This window comes from Vigna radiata, unplaced genomic scaffold (assembly GCF_000741045.1).
Source record: "Vigna radiata var. radiata cultivar VC1973A unplaced genomic scaffold, Vradiata_ver6 scaffold_430, whole genome shotgun sequence".
Taxonomy (NCBI): Eukaryota; Viridiplantae; Streptophyta; class Magnoliopsida; order Fabales; family Fabaceae; genus Vigna; species Vigna radiata.
Window position 1 is genome coordinate 16,598 of NW_014541981.1, and position 15,068 is coordinate 31,665.

The window sequence follows — 15,068 nt, forward strand, 5'->3', positions numbered from 1 at the left end:
AGCCCCCGTCTTATTTGCACAACCCCTTTCCACTTGGGCTTTGGTCCAATCTTGTTATAGTAGTTAAAACTTGTTTGCAGCCCCCTGTTTCATATTCACACCTCCTTTCCATTTGGACTTAGGCCCAGACTGCTTATAAATTGATTTGAACACCCCCTTCTTGGCTAAGCACTACCACACCTTTTTCACTTATTATTTTGTTTTTTTATTATTTAAATTTTTAGTTTATTTTATTTCTACCTTTTATTTTCATTTAGTTATTTATCTATCTTTCTAATTTTTAATTTCATTTAGTTATTTACCTATTTATTTTATTTATTTATTTTTACTTTTTATTTTCATTTGGTTATTTACCGATTTACTTTGTTTTATATACTTCCAAATAAAAAATCAAAAGAACAAAAATATTTTTAAAGGGTCCAGCACATGTGTGATCGCACGCATCGTCCTTGTGCTGGAAACCTTTTCCCCTTTTATAAAATAACAAAAATATTTTAAAGGTTTAAGCGTGTGTGCGATCATTCGCATCAGCCTCGCGCTAAGACCTTTTCTCCTTTTAAAATAATATCAAAAATGTTTTAAAGGTTTAAGTGTGTGTGCGATCATTTGCATCAGCCTCNTGTTTTAAAGGTTTAAGTGTGTGTGCGATCATTTGCATCAGCCTCGCGCTAAGACCTTTTCTCCTTTTAAAATAATATCAAAAATGTTTTAAAGGCTCAAGCGCGTGTGTGATCATTCGCATCAGCCTCGCGCTAAGACCTTTTCTCCTTTTAAAATAATATCAAAAATGTTTTAAAGGCTCAAGCGCGTGTGCGATCATTTCCATCGGCCTCGTGCTAAGACCTTTTCTCCTTTTATAAATAAAATCCAAAAATGTGTTAAAGGGTTAGGCACGTGTGTGATCACTCGCATCGTCCTCGTGCTGAGACCTTTCTTTTTTTTACATAAAAATACCCAAAATACAAAACATTCACATTTTCAAACAACAATCAACCTTTCAGCCAGAACTACGTAATCCTTGATTCTCCATCAAAAGTGTAGATACGTAGGAGCAAGGCTAGTCCTTGTCAGGCTCACTTTCCCAAAAATCCAAATTTTCCAAACAAACTTTCCAAACAATTCTCCAAACAAATTTTCCAAATGGTTTCCTAGAGAACTACGTAACCCTGATTTCTCAGTCCAACTGAGAATACGTAGGAGCAAGGTCAATCCTTGTCGGGCACAAAAAAACACAAAAAATATTTTGTTTTCTTTAGAGTTTTATTTTTTAGGGGAAATTAAACATTTTGCAAACCACATCAAATTCGCGTATTTGGTTAAAGGTACTGCCTTAGGGCAGGCGTTGTGGGGGTGTTAACACCTTCCCCACACATAACCGACTCCCGAACCCAATCTTTGGTTTCCGTGGACCGTGCTTTATCATTTTATGGTTTTTCCATAGTTTTCCAGAATAAACTATGGTGGCGACTCCAAATTTTTATTTTTTTTTCAAAAGATCATTTTTCTTTTTGGATCGTCGTCCTGTTGCGATTTTTCGGTTGCGACACTCCTCCTACTTTTCAACTTCTTCGTTCCAAGCTGGGTCTCCAAAATATTTACGCCCAGCTTGAGGGGGGCTGATAACAGTTATACGATCACTGCTCGGTCTCTTTATTTTCACTTGTTTTAAATATTTGATTTTTTTTATCATTTTGAAGTTGGTTTGTTTTTTGGATGCAAAGTTACAATATTTTTACACGCAAAATGATTTTTGGGTTTGTGGTCGTTGTTCGGTTATTTTGACATATCTTTTGTACAATATTTTCTTTGAGAATCATGAATTCCATTGGACAACAAGGTCAAAACAATGTAAGTAAATATGTCATATTCACAATTTATTATTTGTAGTTTTGCGAGGATAGGAGGTTGAAAGGGTTTCGGTTCAAGGGTTTTATTGGTAGAAGTTTCGAACCGGGTATGAGGAGCTACTATGACATTAATTGTTTATTGTATGTGATTCATTTGTATGTTTAGGGAAAAAGAAATTAGGGGTTGATGTTTTGATTCTATTAAGTGTATCAATTGGTATGAATAGTTAATCTTATGTTTCTGATAAATGACTTATTGCGTTTATAGTTGGGTATGTCTCGTGAATAAATTTTTTTCACAATTAATTATTGGTTTGAAGGTCAAATGGATACTTATGGTAATGGTTGAATAAAAGATGAGACTTGTATGAATTAGGGGTTTGAGTTAATAAGCTTTATGGAATAAAATAATATGTTGTACATTCAAATTAGAACCATATAAGGTCGTATATGTTATGTGCTTTGGGGTTTAACCATGAAGACATTGTTCACTACATCATGTTTAGTTGCTTCTTGAAGTGAAATCTAGCATTCTATGTATTATATTGAAATGGGAATGTTTAAAAGAAATTGGAAGTTTTTCCAACACTGGATGTTATCCATGAATAAGTATGTTCGGCTATTATTTATAATATGTTTTAATTATGTGAAAAAAAAACCGATCTTGTGTGCTTGGAAATATGTCTCTAAAATGTTTTGTGGGTAAAAAATGATGTTATTAACTACATGGCTTAATTATAAAGGTTAAAGAGCAAGTGGCTGAGAGTTGATTAAATAAGAATAAATGAAATAAGACTAAAAACACTAGTTTGGATTAAAGGGTTAATATTTACAAGGTAATTAAGTGTTGCACCAAATATACTGTTGTTTTAACTTTAAATGCTTGTTGTTTTTAGCTTTAAATGTTTGTTGTTGTGCTGTTAAAACTTTGTTGTTTTCTTTAAAAATCTATACCAGAAACCTTGTTGATTTTAAAAATCTACACTAGAAACTTTGCTATTTTCTTTAAAAAAAATCTATACTAGAATTGTTGTTGTTTTACTTAAAAATCTATACCAGAAGCTTTACTGTTTTCTTTAAAAATCTGCACCAGGATTCTTGTTGTTTTGTGTTGTTTTGGATTGAAAAATCTTCATTAAAAATGTTTTTGTACTCGAATTTCTTTTAGTTATTTTTCTGCACCAAACACTAGTAAAAAAAAGGATATTGTCGTGCCCATTCTGCCTCGGTTCACCAGAAACCGAAGTATAAAATGGCGTGGTGGTATTTTTGAAATTTTCTCGACAGTAAGGCCTCAATTGTCTATGAACTGATGCCATATAGGGGATATGACCTCGGTTGTCTACAAAACTGAGACCAAAAACCCTTGAGATACTCTGACAATACAATATGCTGGTTGATGAAAATCACGTGCAGGGGATATGGCCTCGGTTCTGTAGACAACCGAGGCTAAAACCCCCTGTAAGACTCTAACAATACAGTCTACTTGTTGATGAAAATCCCTATGCAGGGGATATGGCCTCCGTTGTCTGTAGAACTAAGGCCAAAAGTTCCTGCAAGACTCTGACAGTCCACATATGCAGTCTATTGTCATAAAGGTGGAAGTCAGACAGTTATTACACGTTTGCATCATACATTAAATTTGGCAGTTAGACTGTCAGGGATTTGGCTTCGGTTCTTTGGGAAACCAAGGCCACAGGCCTTGAGGTGACCAAAATTTAAATCTTAAGTAAAATTTAATTTTTAACAGAGGATTTGGCCCCGGTTTCCTGCCAAACCGAGGTAAAAACGTTGAAGAAAATTTCAAAATTACCATTTCAGATTAATTTAAAGTTTTTTTAAGAGAATAGAGATTGGTTGTGTGGGGAACCGAGGCCATATCCTTTGTACTACCTCGGTTTTATTGAGAACCGAGGTAATAACATTTCGTAGGTTAAAAAAAAGAAAACAAGAGAACAATGTCGTCTTCCTCGCGATTGAAACAATTTCTCTGCATTCCCTCTCGATTGCAAAAACCTTTTTTCTATATAGTTATATTGCAACACGTATGATGTTGGTTGGGAGATCAACTACTAACGGTAGAAAGCTTGCATGGGTTGCTCTCAAGGTTTGACATATGCTAAAGTCATACTTTCTTATAGTTTTTTTTATTTTAATGATTTTCTCTAGCTATTTACAACTGTGATGATATATTGTAGTGTAACAGACAGAGTGAGTTATATGAGTGCGGATACTATGTAATGTGAACCTTTTAATTTCTTCTCAATTTATCTTATTATGCCAATAATAAATATAAATAGAAGAGTAAGGTTGAGAGAAATTTGCACAGATGAATTTTATACTGGTTCGGATCTTACCAATTGATAACGGTCTAAAAACCGTTATTTTCATACTTAAAATTGACATCAAAACACACCCTTTATGACTTAGAATTAGCTTGAAATTATGCAAATTGCTTAAGTTAAAGAGTCAGAGATTCAAAGTGGGTTTTTTGGGTTTTATGCTTGGTTTCCCTTGATTTGACAGGATTTATCAGGAGTTTGATGAAGGAGTTGAAGGAAGAGAAGTGTTGAATGCAAAAGAAGGTGGAAAAATGAAGTAAACAAGAATTGCAACAATCGTCGGGCGGTGATAGCACTGTCGGGCGGTGTGACCTTCAATGCATACACTGCCACGCGCTTAAGGGGCACTGCCAAGGGGTGAAGTCAAAATCGCACAGACCGCCGGGCGGTACAACCCACCGCTAGGCTGTGGACTCTTCCGGAAAAAATTTCTCTGGAGGACGCTTAAAGGGCAGCGCTGAGGGGTGGACCAAGTGTCGTGCCTACTGTTGGGCGGTGTTAATCACCGCTGGGCGGTGTACTTATGGGCCTGGGCTTAAATTCAGTTAATTTTCTATGTTATAAATACATTTGCATGACCCAGAGCATGTATCTTTTGGCAGAGAAGATGCAAAAACACGTTTTTCACACCTTGGAGGCAGATTTTGAATGCGAAAGCTCTAATCTTTCAATTCTAGGGTTATCTTTTTCATTCTTTCCATTCAATTCATCTAGTTTCACCATGAATATGGTGAACTAAACTCCTTTGTTGTTGGGGAACGATGTAATCCTTTGAAACTCTCTTGTATTGAAATTAGAGCCGTCAAAATGGGTCATAACCTGCGAGCCAACCCGGCTCACCACGGGTTCAGGCCGGGTTGGGTTTGAAAAAATTTAATTTTTTTTATGTGGGTCAGATTTCAACCCGACTCATTTAAACCTGGCTCACGCGGGTTGAACCCGTGGTGGGCCAGGTTAGCCCACCAACCCACCTACATAATTTAATTTTTTTAATTTATTATTTTATTTATGAAACCCTAAAAAATAAAATACATTCTTCAGTCACTGTGTATACCAAAAAAGTAACCTCTGCTCTCATAAATCACTCTCACAGAACTTGCTCTCATTTATGGTTCTATCATTTAAGAGAAAACATTGTAGATTTATCTATTCAAGATTCTAATATTGTAAATGGATAAAGAACACAAAAATGATTAATATAAGAAACTTATTTGTATGTTTTTTGTGCTTATTTTTGGATGATATTTGGATTATATTGTACTTTTGATTATTATTTTGAATTGGCTTTAAGTTTAACATCATTTTTTGGGAGTGAAATTTGTTTAAATTTGAATATAAAAAGTTTGTAATTTTTTATTTAAAAAAAATTGTAACTAAATGGGCTAGTGAGCCAATCCGTTTACCCACCAACCCGTGGTGGGCTGGGTCCGGTCGAGCCGGGTTACCCGTTTTGACAACTCTAATTGAAATTCTACTTAATTCATAGGCTTTGTTTTTCAATTGTTTGAGTCTTTCCTCCGTTATAATTATGCTTTGTTTAAGACATTATTTAAATGCATCATCTTTGATTCTTTCTATATGGACACGTATAGTTAGGTCTACACATGAGGAATTTCTCTTGATAGCAATATTACCTAGACATAGGAATAGGATGATCAATTGCCTACAGCTTCTGAATGTAATGCGTGAATAATTGCTAGGGAGACTAGACATAGTAAACTAGTAATTAGGATTATGCTCTTTTCACCAAGACAATGGGATTAGGGTAAATTAGAAAGTGACATGAACATTGATAAAGAAGTAGAATTGAGTAAGAATAGTAGATATTAGAGAGTGGATTAGGATGAAATCGTAAACCCCAAAACAGCATTCATAGACTCTCTAGACTATATTCTGTATGCATTTGAGATGGTCCAACAGCTTGTGTTGGGTCAGGCATGTGAATGTCTTCATCATCGTCTTCATTTGCTTGAACTCCAACATCATCAGCGTGAATATAGGAATTCGCTTGCTTAATAAATCCCATTTGCTTGAGGGAATTATCTCCAATTTTGTGGCTAGGAAGCACAATCTCATAATGCTCATTGGAGACATTAACTCCTTTATATTCACAAATCTGGGAAACCAAGAGAGGGTAAGGGAAAGGAGCAACATCCAACCTTTTGGCCTTATACATAATGCTCTGGAGAAGATGAGGCTAGTTAAGAGGAATACTCTGAAGTATCCCGTACATGATCATGAGATCTGTTATCGAGCACTGAGCATGGTTGGATCCCCTTGGACATAAGAGCCACACAATAAGGTAGTGTAGGAGTCGTTCTTCCATCTTTAAGCCACAACCAAGGAAAAGACCTGTGTTGTGGTGCTGACGAGGATTCCACAGAAACGACTGATATACCATAATTTTGTTAAATTGGGCAAAGTTGCTATAGGAACAATCTGAGAATTTTCCAAGACAGGAACTTGAGCCACATCTGTCCAGATATCATTGTCAAGGACGATGTCCACACCCTTGACTCTTGTGTGGTAAACTCCATCATGAACCTGCAGATTGTAGTAGAACATGCAAACAAGGTTTGGATAATACCGTCCGCGGAGCTCCATCAAATGTTGAACCCCTTGTTCAGTGATGAGGTTGGGAAAGTTAAAGCCATATGATGTGCACCACTCGAGATCAATAAATTTCTCCTTTAGCACTTTCATTTCTGTCCAAAACTGGAAGAAATTTTGTTGTTCTTGCTCGCCGAAAGCCACCCTTTAATATTTGCATCGCGATGTTGAGTGCTACTTTCGGATGTCGCACTTCTTCTTCTCCTTCTTCTTGATGAATATGGAATGTTCAAGAATGGAAAGAAATCACAATTGGGGTATAAATAAGGCAATACTTGCTTCCCAACGTTCAAAAATTGAAGGAACTAGCCGTTTATAGCTTTTAGGAGACGTTGCTAACAACTGGTTTATGGAGAACAACGCTGAACAATTTAAAAAAACGAACTTGAGCGGAATGGTTACCGTGGAATAACAAACCAAGAGGGTTTTTAATACAAATGTGTACCTTTTAATTTCATCTCAAGAATTTCTGAGTATTTGAGCACAAGGGAAGAGTTGTTGATGATGGATCAAAAGAGCCTATATATAGACTCAAGCAAACACTCTTCCCTTCTTCGTAACTGGCCATTTAACAATTTTAATTGATTAATACAAGTGTTAATCGATTAAAATGGGCATAACGACTAGTTTTCAAAAACCAGAAAACTCTAACGGCTAGCTTTAATCGATTATTCTTAGGATTAATTGATTAACTAATCGATTAAAATAGGTATTAATCGATTATTCCATGTCAGTTGAGTTTTCAGCACCTGCAATGTTTTAATCGATTAATACTTGGTAATAATCGATTAAAACTGTGCGTTTTTTATTCTGAATAGAAAATACAAAGTATGAAGGTACATGAATCAAAACCTACTACAAATCTAAGTCCTAAACAATAAACTATAATTATTACAAAAGCTTTTAATAACAAAAATAAGTCTTCAAAGGATCTTCATGAATCTTGATATATCTTGACTTGATTTGAACATCATCAAAACTTCATCTTCATCATTTTGCTAACAGTTTTTCCCTTGAAGGTTAGTGAGAAATATGATCCTATTAATAATAATAGTGATACCTTGAATGAGGATTTGAGAAGAAGTAAAAGAAAGAAAAGAAACTTCGTTTGGAGATTTTTTTTATACTTATCTTATTGATAATGATCCTTAATAGCTTTATAGAAGCTATTAGTGCTCTTATGCAAAACAATGGGATAAAGCCATTAGGACTGAAATTGAATCAATTCAAAAAAATAATACTTGGACCTTAGTAGATTTGCCTAAAGGAGCAAAACCCATTGATTGTTAGTGGATCTTTAAGAAAAATTATCACCCTAATGGATCTATAGAGAAGTATAAGGCAAGATTAGTAAAAAAATGTTTTATTCAAAAACCCAACATAGATTATTTTGACACTTTTGTCCATGTGACTAGGATTTTCTTTATTCGAGTGTTGTTAGCCTTAATAACTATCCATAAACTAGCGATACACCAGATGGATATTAAAATAGTCTTTTTGAGTGGTGATTTGGAGGAAGAAATTTATGACTCAACCTGAAGGATGTGTTGTACCGGGTCAAGAGAATAAAGTATGCAAACTTTTAAAATCTTTGTATGGGTTGAAACAAGCACAAAAAAATGGCTTAAAAAACTTGATAATATATTACTGTGATGGGTTTTCACCTAATGTTGATAAATGTGTGTACTCTAAATTTAAAAATGGTGTTTGTGTCATTATATATTTGTATGTGGATGACATCTTAGTTTTTGATACAAGCAATGAAATTGTCGTTAGAATTAAATTGTTTCTCGGATCAAATTTTGAAATGAAAGACATGGGTGAAGCCAATGTGATGTTAGGTATTAGAATTATAAGGAAGAAAGATAGTATATTATGACGACTCCATTTCACTGGGCTGGTGCAGATCTAAAGGACACTATTTTGGGCCATTTCACAGAATTGGATTGAGCATAAAGTGGAACACTGCATTTTGAATTACTAAAGTTGTTGTGGTGATTGCCCTCCTGGGCAGGGAAACTAAAATTAAAAGAAGAAAATAAAAACTCAAGCAGTAAAGAGAAAGGACCTATACTCAACTAAGAAACACTAGACTATTTCATAATTTACTCAATCTACTCATTCAATTAATTCCTAGCCATACCATCAAATAAGAAATAGCCTTAATCCTCAATGTCAGCAATCCCAACATTTGAAAAAAAACTAGATTCACTCAATATCAACAATGAGAACAATTAGAAAAGCAACCGTAAGTTTCAACCTCGCTATTTACACCAATCCTATAACTAAAGGGAAAGGCAACTCCATCACATCAATTTGTTTCCCTTTTAACAAAACTTTCAGTCTACCATCAAACTTCTCTTTTCTTACTCTACTGCCCTCCAATGCGTATGCACTCCTCTTCCCAATTAAATATAACTTTCTACTTTTTAAGAGAAAGTTATTATTATGTTGATAGGTTTTTGTGTAGATCACTTTCATACGAGTTACAATATTTACTAGTAAAATGCTAACTTTTATAGTTTGTTGGTTCGTGTTATCTAGGCTTTTGTCAAGTTAAGAAGAGACATACACAATTGAATTTTTTAGTGGCCTTGAAGAGTTTATGGCTTTTATTATAAATTAAAACGATAAAATTTTAACCTAAGTAAAACGGGTTTTGTTCTAGTTAATGTAATATTATTGTTGATAGAAATTATGCAGTGGGTTATACTAAAATGGAAATTAAGAAGGGGAAGAAAGAATAACAGTGTCCATGTGCAATAAAGAGTTGAGATAATTAATTTGAATTAATAATTGTAGTACGTTGTTCTCATAATAAGACTGTCTTGTCCTGATGTTTGATCTGGTTCTAAGAATAGCACTAATGGAGAGTGTAGAGATTTGGAAACTCTTGATTTATTTATTTTGTTTGTGGTATTTGTGCTGCAAAAATTTTGATAGATGTGAATTGGTCGATCAGGTTACTTTATTCTTATATTTGATTGCCTTCTAAATATTAGTTCTTAAAATAATGGGGTTGGGTTCTTGAGTTTACCACAGCACTGCATGTGGTAGTATTTTCATGTGGAAATCAGAGTATTCCAAGAACAGCGGTGTTTGACAGTAAAACTAAGGTGTGGAAATGGTTCTTGAGTTATTTTTATTTTTTTAATTTGAAATTGTTCAATTTTGACACGTGTATAGTAAGGTGATAAAAAATTAATGTTAAAATTTCATTTTCCGATTAATAGAAGTAATATGGAATCATTTGACATTCTTACTATTGCAAATGACCTAACACCAATTTATTTCCATCTTTCTAGTACTACCACCAGTTTAACATCTTCCTTTTGCATTGATGTCATTTTGGAAATGATTGTGATTTCTTTGATATATTTTGAAATAGTTTATGTAAAAATTTATTAATTTTGATGTTTTTGATGAATGATGTTATTCAATATCACTTGTTGTGTAGAAAGGCTAAATATATTAATAATTTTTTTAATTAATTAATATAATATTGTCTTTATGCACAAAATATTTATTTTGTATTTGTGTATTTTAAGTTATAATTTCATAATTTATATTTAAGTATTAATAATAGTAAAATAAATAAATTCTTTACAAGTTATTTTGTTGTTATTTAAAAATAATATAAAAGTGAAAATTACGCATTTTTTAAAATTTACTGTAAATTTTTTTTTTCAAAATTTCTTGCAAAATTACTTGTTGAAAAATTATACTTACAAACTCATTTTCACAAAAGAAAATTACTTGCGAATGTTTTTTTCAAGAAATTAGTTGTGAATTTAAAATACGCAAGAAAATTATTTCTGAAATTTAAATTTGCAACAAAAAATATATGTTTTTTAATTGATGTTTTTAAACGAAAAATTGCTGTGAAATTTTTTTTTGGACGAAAATTGGCTGCGAATATTTACCACAAAAAGTTTGCAAGAAATTCCTTATGAATTTTTTAATTTCAAAATAATTAGTTATCTATGAAGGTATTACTTATCGATTAAAATTCATAGGAATAATGGTAAAAAAAACGCTTTTCTTACAAATTTTTGTAAGAAATCTTTAAGAAAATATCTATGAAATGTGGAAAACTCTAATAGTGATAGAAAGTCAAGTACAAACAAGAAACGTGTAATTCTAGGTTAATTATATTTTTTTAACTGCAAATTAATATGAATTTTCAATTCATCTCCTTGTAAATTAATAAGCATTTTTTCTTTTTTTCCTCTTAATATGGTTAGTTTATATATCTCTTCTAAAATATTTAATTTTTCACTGAAACTATATTGTAATTGTGTTTATTAATTTTTTTAATGAATTAATTTAGTTAAATTTTATATATTAATGTAACAAATAATAATATATGATTATTATTATAATTGAATTTAGATGATAACTATATAATCCGATAAACATTAGTATAATATATTTATGTGTTATAATTCATAAATGATTTATATTTAATAATAGAATAATCAAAATTAAATATAAATATTTATTGTTATATTCATTTAGTAATATTTAATTTAATATTTCTAAAATGAGTATAAAGGATAGGTTTTTGAATAAAATTGAAATATTACAAACACTATATTTTGAAACTCTTCATCATATTTTGAAATTTGGTATTTATTTTCTCTAGATTTCGAAATTTTGTGTCTTGTTTCTTTCAGATTTTAAAATTTAGTATTTATTTTTCCTTAGTTTTGAATCTTGTGAATCTTTTTGTAAAATTTCAAAATTCGATAATCAATAGTATAATATATTTACATATTAGAATTCATAAATAATTTATTATTAATACTATTAATGATATTAAAACTTATATAATTGTATTAATGATGTTATAATTCATAGTATAATAGTATTAATCATATAATTTTCCATAATTAAATATTTTAGTAATAATTTTATCAATTTTTACTATTTTTATTTATTAAGACCGAATTCATCAGCCAAAAACATTGTATTCTTTAAATAATTGATTTAATTTATGATATTCATTCATATTTACTCGTTAGTAATAATTAATGTACTTTCAAATTAATAATAATTTTTAGTATGATATTGTGGCACTATAATTGTTTCCAAGATAACATGTTTACATAATAATAAAAAATTAGAATAAATACTTTTACAAAGTTTCATGTAATTTTTTATTAATTTTTTAACTTATTTTAATTTCAAATATTAAAAAACTAACTAATACATACCCAATTTTGAAATTCAGTTAATGATTTCACCCCATTTTTACCTTCACCTAAACTATACTAAATGTTAGAAACAAATATAATTGAACAATGACGATCTATTACGAAAAAGAGTTGAGACAGAGAAAAATAAGACAAAATTCGATGCAGGAATAATCATAGGAGAGAAAATTGTTTCTGGATAATAATAGGAGAGAAATTTTTTTTTACTCTTATTAAAAGCATAGGTTGGAAGTACAAGAGAAAAAAGATATAACTTAGAATGAAGATGTAATTATTTGAAATTTAAATAACTTTTAAAATTATTTGATAATTAAAAAACTTTTATCCCAATAAAAAAGTAAAATAAAATTAAAATTCATTAAATTTAATTATCTTGTGAAAAAAAAAAAGATTTAAAGCATACAAGTTAAGCTTTTTAAAATGGAAGAAAATGTAAATTTAAAGGATTCCATACTATTTTTCTTTTACAGCAAAGATGTGGCTCTCAAGAAGGGTTAGGGTTTCTCTTCTTCCTTCCATTGCCAAGTTTCCTCCTTTTCTTCCAATCCACAATTCCCTCTTTTGCTCTCACTCTCACTCTCAAACTTTCTTACACGACGAAGCCGTCATACAATTTAATCGCTTGCTTCATCAGCGTCATGTTCCTTCCATCATCGAATTTGGAAAGATTTTGGGATTTCTTGCGAAGATGAAGCGGTACCCTACTGTTATTTCTCTTATTAAGCAAATGGAGCTCAAAGGAATTCACAATGACCTTGTTAATCTCAGCCTCCTCATCAATTGTTTCTGTCATTTACACAAATTGTCTTTCGCTTTCTCTGTATTTGGCAAGATTCTAAAACGGGGTTATCATCTAAATGCCATAATCTTAACTACACTCATCAGAGGTCTATGTGATAAGGGTGAGGTCAAGGAGGCCCTCAATTTTCACGACAAAATAGTAGCACTAGGATTTCGGCTCAACCAATTTACTTACGGCACTCTGATCAATGGATTGAGCAAAATAGGAGAAACTGAAGCCGCAATCAAATTGCTCAGAACGATTCCAGGTCGATCAACGGTAATGTACAACATAGTTATTGACTCCCTATTGAAAGAGAAACAACCAAAAGAAGCTTATGATTTGTATTCTGAGATGGTTATCAAGGAAATTTCTCCTAATGTTGTTACTTATACTCTAATTTATGGCTTTTGCTTAGTGGGACACGTAGAGGTAGCATTTGGTTTCCTAAATGAAATGCTATCAAGTAGCATCAGATGTTTATACCTATACTATATTGATTGATGCATTGTGTAAGGAAAGAAAGCTAGGAGAAGCCAATACTGTATTAGGTGTGATGGTGAAAGCTTATGTGAAACCTAATGTTATTAGCTTTAATGCTCTAATAGATGGGTATTACTTAGTTAATAAAGTGAAGAATGCTAAACAAGTATTCATTGCAATGACGCTCATGGGAGTGAGTCCTAATGTTAGGACCTACAATATCATGATAAATGGACTCAAAAGGACAGAAAGGGTAGATGAGGCCATAAATCTCTTCCAAGAAATGCACAACACTAATATCAATCCTGATGGAGTGACTTACAACATTCTTATTGATGGTTTATGCAAAACTGGAAGAATCTCTCATGCTTGGGATCTTTTTCATGAGATGCATGATAGAAATCAACAAGCAAACATAATCACTTATAGTTCCTTTGATTGACGGTTTATGTAAAAATCATCATCTAGACAAGGCAGTTGAATTATCAAGGAAAATGAGAGAAAATGGAGTTCAATCCGATATGTACACTGCAACCATACTTATTAATGGGATGTGTAGAGGGGGAAAACTTAAGAATGCGCAAGAGATTTTTCAAGATCTATTGAATAGAGGTCACAATCCCGATCTCTACACTTATAATGTTATGATCAGTGGTCTTTGTAAGGAGGGTTTGCTTGATGAGGCATTGACCTTGTGGTCCAAAATGGAAGACAGTGGTTGCTTATCTAATGTTATAACTTTTGAAATAATCATCTCTGCTCTGTTTAAGAACGGCGAGACTGAAAAGGCAGAGAATTTTTTTTACGAAATGATCTCTAGAGACTTGTTGAAATGATGAAAGGTGACAACTTATTTGAATAACATTGTGTTTCTCATAGAATGTGCATGAATGATTTCTAAATTTTGTATTAGATGAGTTGGCTTAGGTTGTAACCTCTGTTGCTGATGTTTTCCTGGTCAAGGGTTGATACATTTTTATTTTCTACTCTGCATTTGGGATTGCTATCAAACTTCTGTTTCCTTTTACATTACATTTTATTTGAAGAATTTGTTTCACTGATTAGTACAAACGTGAAATCAATGATTTTATTTCCAATTGTTTGATATTTTCCATTGATGTTTGTCAGAGACCAAAATTGTTTTTAACCTTGGCAATAATCATCTTCATGGTATGTCTATGCCTAAAGAACTTTTAAGTCTTTCTGAATTCTTCCAATAGCAGAATCTCACATGTCTATTTCTTACTCTCACTCTATTAATTGCTGGTTCAATACCACCAGAACGTGGTAATTTAGCACAATTGGATACATTGTCTCTCCATAAGAATTGCCTAACTGTTTCAATCCATTCTACATTAGGTCTGAAGAATGTGGTCAGATTTTATGTTGATTCAAATCAATTTGCAGATATATAACTTGGAAATTTGACACAATTAATGGAATTACATCTATCAAATAATTTACTCACAAATTCAATCCCTTCTGCATTGGGCGAATAAGAGAAGTAGACTATTTTATACTTTCAAAACAGCAAATTTTCTGAAGTAGAATTTGGAAATCTGAAAAGGGTGAGTGTTCTGATTGAAATAACCAAGCTGTCAATTTAACTGTATGAAACTTCTGATCTAACATAAAAGTTACTTGAAGCTGTTTTAATATACCAAAATCAGTGTATTTTGAAGCTTAGCTGAGTAACAACACTAAAAAAGTAACAGAACTTGGACTTATGGATGGTGGGGTGGTCTTGTTCTAGTAGTATGATTGAGTAATATATGTGGATACATTATGA

General features: G+C 32.1%; 1 pseudogene; it reads left to right on the forward strand.

Moving 5' to 3' along the window:
* The first annotated feature begins 12,484 nt into the window (after positions 1–12,484).
* On the forward strand, positions 12,485–14,582 carry LOC106778715 (annotated as a pseudogene).
* The last annotated feature ends 486 nt before the right edge of the window (positions 14,583–15,068 follow it).